This window comes from Saimiri boliviensis, chromosome 11, assembly GCF_048565385.1.
Source record: "Saimiri boliviensis isolate mSaiBol1 chromosome 11, mSaiBol1.pri, whole genome shotgun sequence".
Classification (NCBI taxonomy): domain Eukaryota; kingdom Metazoa; phylum Chordata; class Mammalia; order Primates; family Cebidae; genus Saimiri; species Saimiri boliviensis.
Genome location: NC_133459.1, coordinates 53,351,828 through 53,360,486, shown reverse-complemented (window position 1 = coordinate 53,360,486; position 8,659 = coordinate 53,351,828).

The window sequence follows — 8,659 nt, the reverse complement described above, 5'->3', positions numbered from 1 at the left end:
CAGATAGATAGATAGATAGATAGATAGATAGATAGATAGATAGATAGACAGATAGATAAAAGGAGACTTATTAAGGGAATTGGCTCATGCAATTATGGAAGCTGGGAAGTCTCATGGTATGCTGTCCACAAGATGGAGAACCAGGGAAGCCAGTGACTTCACTCATTCTGAGTCTGAAAGCCTGAGAACTAGGGGAGCTGACAGTGTAACTCCCAGGCCAAAACCGAAGGCTCAAGGACCTCAGGGAACCACAGCAAGTTTCCCAGTCTGAAATCTGAAGATCCTGAATTTCTGAGGACCTAGAGTAGGAGAAGATAGGTGTCCCAGCTCCAGGAGAGAGAGCAAAGCTATCTTTCCTCTGCCTTTTTGTTCTATCCGGGACCTCAAGCAATTGCGAGGTGCCCAACCACACTGAGGCTCTTCCTTGCTCAGTCTACTGATTCAAATGCCAGTTCTCTTCTGCTTTATCAGCCCTCTGGGTATCCCCTAACCTAGTCAAGTTGACACCTAAAATTAATCACAGTGCCTGGCAAATAATACATGCTCAATAAATATGAACTGTTACCACTACTGTAATGGACATCACTTTTTCTGCATTCACATCTTACCTACTATATTAAGATCCACGGGACAGAGGGCCTGCTGTATATACTATTTCCTCTCAACCTGTGCCCACCAGTGCTAGGCACATAAGAGTCACTTAAACTTATGAAAAGGATTATTGCCTACCTTATATCATTATGAACATGTATGTGATATGCCCAGCATTTTTAGTGAAAGCTGTATTTGTCATAAAGTTTTTTAGTGCTTACCTACTGCCTGTTTTATAGCTAGCTATTTTCATATCTTCCCCATTGGTCCATGACTGTGCTTTTGGCAAGGACTGAGTCTCTGTCATTTAAGACCCAGCTCAGTTTATTGTCTGTAGTTGAAACTGCACACATAGACAAGTATTTATATAAAATTAATGGTACTTCAACTTCAGAGCTACTCACTTGAAAGATCATCTCCTGAAGCCCTAGTTAAGGAGTACACTCAATTCAGAAAGCAGAGAATGTTCACTACATGAGAAAAAACAGGCAGTAGGTAAGCACTAAAAAACTTTATAACAAATACAGCTTTCACTAAAAATGCTGGGCATATCACATACATGTGATATTATGTGCCTAGCACTGGTGGGCACTGGTTGAGAGAAAATATGAGTATATACAGCAGAAGAGAACTTGCTTTACCAGTCTGTATTTCTCTACTGTGTAACTTGAGAAGAATTACACTTGGGATTTCTTGTTCTATCTGTCTTCCTCTTACACTGGTGGTTCTCAACCAAGGAAGAGTTTACCTCCTAGGGAACATGTAGCAATGTCTGGAGGCATTTCTGGTTGTCACACTTGGCGGAAGGTGCTACTGGCTTCTAATTACTACTAAGCCACCTGCAATACCTAAGACATCCCCACAGCAAAGAATCATCTGACCAAAAATGTGAATAATGTTGAGGTTGACAAGCCCTGCTCCGTGAGGGCAGGGCATAGAACATCTCATTTTCTGTTTTATTTCCAGTATCTGGCAGCGTGCCTGGCTTAGCCACAGGCCCCTAAGCATGCTCGCCTCCATTCTCCATCCCAATTGTAAACACTTCCATTTTCTGTACCTTTCCTTTCACGATGACAGCTGGAAGGTATGAAATAAGCCCCTGATATCATAAAGTTCCACCCAGAAAAACTTAAAACCAATAAATAATAGGGAATATAAGCTAATGCATAGGAACTGTGTGACTACTCTGAAGATGTTTAATGGATATTCAAGGATTTATTGATTGCTTTCTTAAATGAATGTTGACTCAGGAACATTGGTCAGAAAGTTTGTCACTGGCCTGAGCACAAAGAAGGTTGTAGTCATAAAGGAACGGCAAGAGCAAGAACTGTTTGTTCGTTCGTTTGTTTGTTTGAGATGGAGTTTCACTCTTATTGCCCAGGCTGGAGTACAATAGTACAATCTTGGCTCACTACAACCTCCACATCCCTGGTTCAAGTGATTCTCCTGCCTCAGCCTCCCAAGTAGCTGGGATTACAGGCGTGCACCACCATGCCTGGCTAATTTTGTATTTTTAGTAGAGATGGGGTTTCTCCATGTTGGTCAGGCTGGTCTCAAACTCCCGACCTCAGATGATCCGCCCACCTTGGCCTCCCAAAGTTCTAAGATTACAGGTGTCAGTCACCCTGCCTGGCCTAAGAACTGCTCTTGAGAATGATCGTGAAGGGTGAAAACACTCTGAGCTGCCACAACACCAACAATAGAAATGATAATGACACTTACTTCTGCTGACTGCCTTTGGATCACTATGAGTGGTCAGTCTGGGACATTCACTTGCCTTTCTTGTCTATAAAGCCTTGTGAACTGGACATTTTGGCAATCTGGAAAAGGAGACTGGCGGATGAATTTCCTCTGTGGTGGGCTGATCTTAAGCAAACTCCTTTGATGTGTGATACGAGAGATACTGAAAGGCCAGATGGAGCAACCAGCTGAGTATCTGAAATTTCTACCATTTAACCACAAAGAGATCATTATTTTATAATTGATTTATAATTGTTTGTTGATTTATAATGGTGATAAAGATGTGGAGACATTGGTATTCTTATATCCTCTGGGGAGCATTTTTAGAGAGTGATTTTGTAATAGGTTATTTTGTTCATTTGTTTTATAGAGACAGGGTCTCTCTATATTACCCAGGCTGTTCTCAAACTCCTGAGCTCAAGCTATCCTCCTACCTCAGCTTCCCAAAGTGCTGGGATTATAGGTGTGAGCCATCATGCCTGGCTGAGGTTTTAAAATGTAAATTTATTTTAAGAAAATGTTAGAAGTTTTGTAACAAGTTGTCAACATCAAAATGGAGTCACTAATGTCAAGAAAACCCTGATAAACACAGCTGGGGAAGGCCGTGAAAAGAGGGCTATCATGTATGCCTGATAGCAAAAAAAGACAACAAAAACCACAACCTTGGATTAAAAGCCATCACAACCTTACGTAAAAAAAGACTTCTGCAAGGACATCTACGCAGCAACTTCCTGTGTACTCTCGATGAGGCATAACCCTTGTTATTAATCTTTGCAGCCAAGGATAATTATTTCAAAACAATTATGTAATTTTGTCCTTTAAAAATCTTTGTCTTCCTTCGCCTCCCTGAAAATGCACATAGTTTACTTTACTATGACACATGTATTCCCATTGTAATGTTTTATTCCCAAATATAAGTCTTGTAGAGAGCGTCTCTTAGTTATTTAGGTTGACAGTTTGAAAATGCGGATAATAAGGAAAAGTCACTGAAACTTTTGCTCATTATAACAAAACTTTAGAAACATTTAAATGTCTTTTGAGAATAGACTCTTAGAATAAATTGAGCTATACGAATATGGGTTTGCACACACCTATATACATACAGATGAAGACACACACACTGGAATACAAAGAAACCATATGTCTACAGTATATTGTTAAGTTTTTTAAAAACAAATTGTAAAGCTCCTGTAGAGTTGACCTTATTTTATTAAATACTATACATATGTGCATATAGGCCTAAAGCTATGTCTAAAAGGCATGTCGTGAAAATGTGAACTTCAGTTAGCTCTGCATGATAGAATGAGTCTATTTTTGGTTTCTTCTCTGTACTTCCCTGTATAGTTTGAATTGTTTAGAAAAGCATATGGCATGTTTACAGAAGCAATACAACAATTTTTACATAAAATATAATGTTATATATGTTATTAATCTCCTTTCAAGAAAATAGTGTTGCTGCAAAGACAGTCATGCTTTGGTAAGGGCTGATTAGTCAGACGGATCCATTGACATGTTGGAAGGAAGACATCAGCAACCCAAAGGGAAAGGATACAGGAGACATCCTCTGTGGCTTTGCCTGAAGATGTCCAGCTATCATTTCTTTTCATCAGATCGGATGACCCTAACTCATCTTCCCTCCCATTCTAACCCCAAAACGGATTCAAAACCTACCTTCTCTGCCATGCTGGTAAACATCTTTGTCATCCAAGCAAAATGGCCAGAAATCATCTTTGGTTCCTCTTCTTTTTGACTCTTCGTTTTTCCTACCTTCTCCTTCAGTCTGTCTCCAACTTTTCATCTACTTTCCATTTTTACTGATACTACCTTAGTTTGTAACCTCATCACTTCTCGCCTTGATTTTTGTCGGCATCCTACCTGGCCTTGCTCCTGCTCACCACTGGTTGGTCTCCCTTCCTGCAGTCAAAGCAATTGTCCTAAATATTGTGAGAGTGGTGGCACTCTGTCTTCAAAAATCTGCCAGTAGTTCTCTATTTTCTGTACCGCACAGAATAAACTTTCCGTACTCCCAAATATCACATCCATTCACCTGCTTCTGAGCTTTTTGCACATAACATCCCTTTTCTGGAATGCTCTTATTCCTGTAGACCCAATACCACACATGGCTAACTTCCACTTATCCCGCAGCATCTCTGCTTAGTCATCACTTCCTCTCAGAAGTCCTTCGGAACGGCATATAACTATATCTAGCTACCTATCGATTGATATCTTCATGTGCTTCCATAGTACCCTTACCATAGTACTTACTAGGTTGGTTTATGATTATCTGTTGATTGCCTAGATCTACACTTGATCTGTCAGGACAAGAATTGTGTCTAATTCACTGCTGTGTCCCCAGCATTTTTCACAATTCCTGCACAATTAAAATGACTGAATGAATGTGCTACAGAAATGGTTAATTTCCATCCAAAATTGGTTCCCGTTATTTTGCTAGATGTTGCTATATCTGATGTAGCACCTGGAACCATGGCTGCTCTGCCATCATCAGGGAGGTTCACCTGAGAAGACAGAGTAGGCAAAAGATAAAAAGAACTGGGTCTTTCAAATTGTCACTGAGCCGATGAAGTAACCAACTCTTGGTCAATCTGCATTCAGACTTCTTTTTTGTTTTGGACAGGGTCTCTCTATCACCCAGGCTGGAGAATAGTGGTGCTATCCACAGCTCACTGCAGCCTCAACCTCCTGAGTTAAAGCAATATTCCCACCTCAGCCTCCTGAGTAGCTAGAAATACACGTGCGTGCCATCACAGCCAGCTAATTTTTATTTTTTGTAGAGACAGGGGTTCACCACTTTGTCCAGGCTGGTCTTGAACTCCTGGGCTCAAGTAATTCTCCCACCTTGGCCTCCCAATGTGCTGGGAGCTCAGATTTGAGCCACTGTGCCCAGTCCAGGCTTCTTGTTGTATGAGATAACAAGCACCTTTGTTGTCGTAGCTGTTTGAGTCAGGGTTTTCTGTTATATGCAGTCAGAATCATCATACATGAGAAAATGAGTGAATGAATGAATGACACTCCACCAGCATAAGGAAGCCAACTCCCTTAGAATCAACTTAAAGTCTTGCCTGGGAGACTTTTAAAACTCCTTGACAACTCAACGCAACAAGACAATAAAACCTTAATTATCTGAAGTTTCTTTAATATAATTTTCTGAATAATTGTCTTTTACATGAAAGCTACACTTTGTAAGTAAAAAGAATCCTCTGCTAGTGCTTTATTACTTCATTTTATTTATTTTTTTGAAATGAGTCTTGCTCTGTCACCCAGGCTAGAGTGCAATGGTGAGATCTCGGCTCACTGCAACCTCTGCCTCCCAGGTTCAAGCAATTCTCCTGTTTCAGCCTCCTGAGTAGCTGGGATTATAGGCGTGTACCACCATGCCCAGCTAATTTTTGTATTTTTAGTAGAGATGGGGTTTCACCATCTTGGCCAGGCTGGTCTCAAACTCCTGACCTCAAGTGACCTGCCTGCCTGGGCCTCCCAAAGTGCCAGGATTACAGGCATGAGCCACTGAGCTGGCCTGTTAGGGCTTTATTTTAAGAACAAAGGTAATATTCTTTTTTTAAGATGGGGTTTCAGCATGATGGCCAGGCTGGTCTTGAACTTCTGACCTCAGGTGATCCACCCACCTTGGCCTCCCAAAGTGCTAGAATTACAGGCGTGAGCCACCACGCCCAGCTTTGTTTTTTTGTTTTTTTTGGTTTTTTTTGGCAATATTCTTAAAGAAGTTCCAGGGTTAATATTCAGTCCAGTCTCCTAAGTTTTAGCATGCATAAGAGTAACTTAGACACCTTCTTACAAAGTAGATTCCTGGCCCCACCTCTGGAGATTTAGATTCAGTGTGATATGGTAGAGTCTAGGACTCTGCATTTTAGAAAGCATTCTGATGCAGTTGGTCTGCAAACCACGCTTCAACAAACCCTATTCTAAAACTTCTACTTCATAACTATGGAATGGAACCACATGAATGGCTCCCATCTTCTGGATCTTTCCATCATTTGAATCTGCTCCCTTGATTATTGTGTGAAGTGTGGCCTGCAGACCAACTGCATCAGAATTCTGTATTCACCAGAATAAGACATTGATCAGGTAAGTCACTTAAACTGAGTCTAAATGTCCCCATTTATTAAAAATAACACATATTAATAATTCCCTGCATTGCCACTCCTCAGACTGGTTGTAAAGATCAAATGATCTCAGTAGCTGCACTGTACAAATATAAGAAAATGCAATTTGTTAGGACTCTGGTGTTTATCGTGCTCTTTAATTGAAGGAAAAAAAAAACTGTGTTCTTTAGACTTTATTTATTAAGAAAGAAATAAAGACTCATATTGTAGAAAGATTGCTACATGGTCAAACTATAAAAGTGGTTTTTCTTAATCTCTAGTTAACCTAAAAAGTTGTTGCCCAGACATCCTCTTCCTAAGCATTCTGACTATTTGCATGTTTCATCAACCGTGTAAGTAATATTATGAGTAGATCCCCTGACAAAGGGAGCTGCTTTGACTCCAGCAAAAATTAGTGGGTCCAAGGTTATACATCATATGTTGTCCATTCATATAACCTAGAAAAAAACAAAACTATAGTGACAGAACAGGGCAGTGCTTGCCAAGGGCTAGAAGGTGGGGGAAGGGTATGACTGCAAAGGGGCAGCAGAGGCAATTTTTTGGGGTGGTGGAACTATTCTGTATCCTCATTGTGGTAGTACTTACAGGAATCCTCATCATGCTAAAATTCATCAACTATACAAAGATTAAGCAGTTTTACTATATGTTAACTTTAAAAAAATTAATTAATTAATTGGCCCAACTCAAAGTGACTGCTTTCCTTACCTGGATAAAACAACCTAAAGGATTAGAGTTTGTGGAGAGAGAAAAGAAGAATCAGAAATATGAAGAGAGTAGGCAGGAAGAGAGAATGAGAAACGTGAACACTGTTGTTCTGATTACTTTTTCACTTTTTTTGTTGCTGTTGAAATAGCCTATTGCTGAGGCTAGTATGCAGTGGTGTGATCATGGCTCACTGCAGCCTTGACCTCCCAGGCTCAAGTGACCCTCCCATCTCAACATCCTGAGTAGCTGAGACTACAAGTGCATGCCACCATGCCCAGCTTTTTTTTTCTCCTTCTTCTTGTTTGTTTGTTTGTTTTTTGTAGATGCAGGGTCTTGCTATATTGCCCAGGCCAGTCTTAAACTCCTGGGCTCAAGTAATCAGCCCCTACTGGCCTCTCAAAGTGCTGAGATTACAGGCATGAACCACCACACCCAGCCTGAGTATTTTTTTATTCCTTTCCTTTTGGGGGAGCTGTTTCCTAAAGATCAGGTTTATCTACTTTTTGGGACTCCCTCCTTCTCTTCTGAAGTATAAAACTATTCTGATTAATCAGTAATTTCTACTGTTTCTCCTACACAACACTCAACACTTCAGTTAACGTTTAGGTTGAATTTCACTTTCCAGATTACGTCATACCCCCAAAATAATCAGAACAGTTAAGCTTCTAAAGCAAGCCCTCTCTTACAGATTCAGACAGGACCTGGGAGAGGCATTTTCACATCGGCTTTCCTCTTCATACTTCACCGTCCCCCTGTAGATCAGATCTTCTAGAGATGTAATACAAGACAAATCTGTAATTTAAATCTGTAATTTAAAAAGTAAATAAAGCAGGTGAAATTAATTCTAACACTATATTTTATTTAACTCCATATATCAAAATGTTATTTCAACATGTCACTAACATAAACATTACTAATGAGCTATTTTGCATTCTTTCTTTGTACTAAGTCTTTGAAATCCAATTTTACTCTTAAAGGGCATTTCAATTTGGACTAGTCACATACCATTAGCTCATAGCTGTTGCATAAGACAGTACAGGTTCAGGCTATTTACTTTTGAAGTCCAGTGCAAACAACCTCTCATTCTTTGCACTTTGATAACTTGAATATTTGAGCTACAATCTTCATTCATTCATTGGTCAACAGCCACTGGAGTGTTTACTGTGCACAAAGCACTGTGCTTTCAGAATCTAGAAGGACAAAAGTGAACAAGACATTGTTTGCCCTAAGGCTCAGTCTGTGGGGGTGAGAGGCACATAAAGAGACAATTATAAAATAACATGAAAGAACGGTGACAAAGAAGCACACTATTTAATAAGCACCTGGAAGGGGAGCTAAGTGCTATAAATCTTTTAGAGGTGGCCCTGAGCTGGCTTCAGAATGTGTGACGTGAACTCTGAGAAGGGGACGGAAAGGGCATTCAGAGGTACCAGCTTGACCAGCAGCACGCAAATGAGAAACGGTAAGGCTCAGGGAGCCTC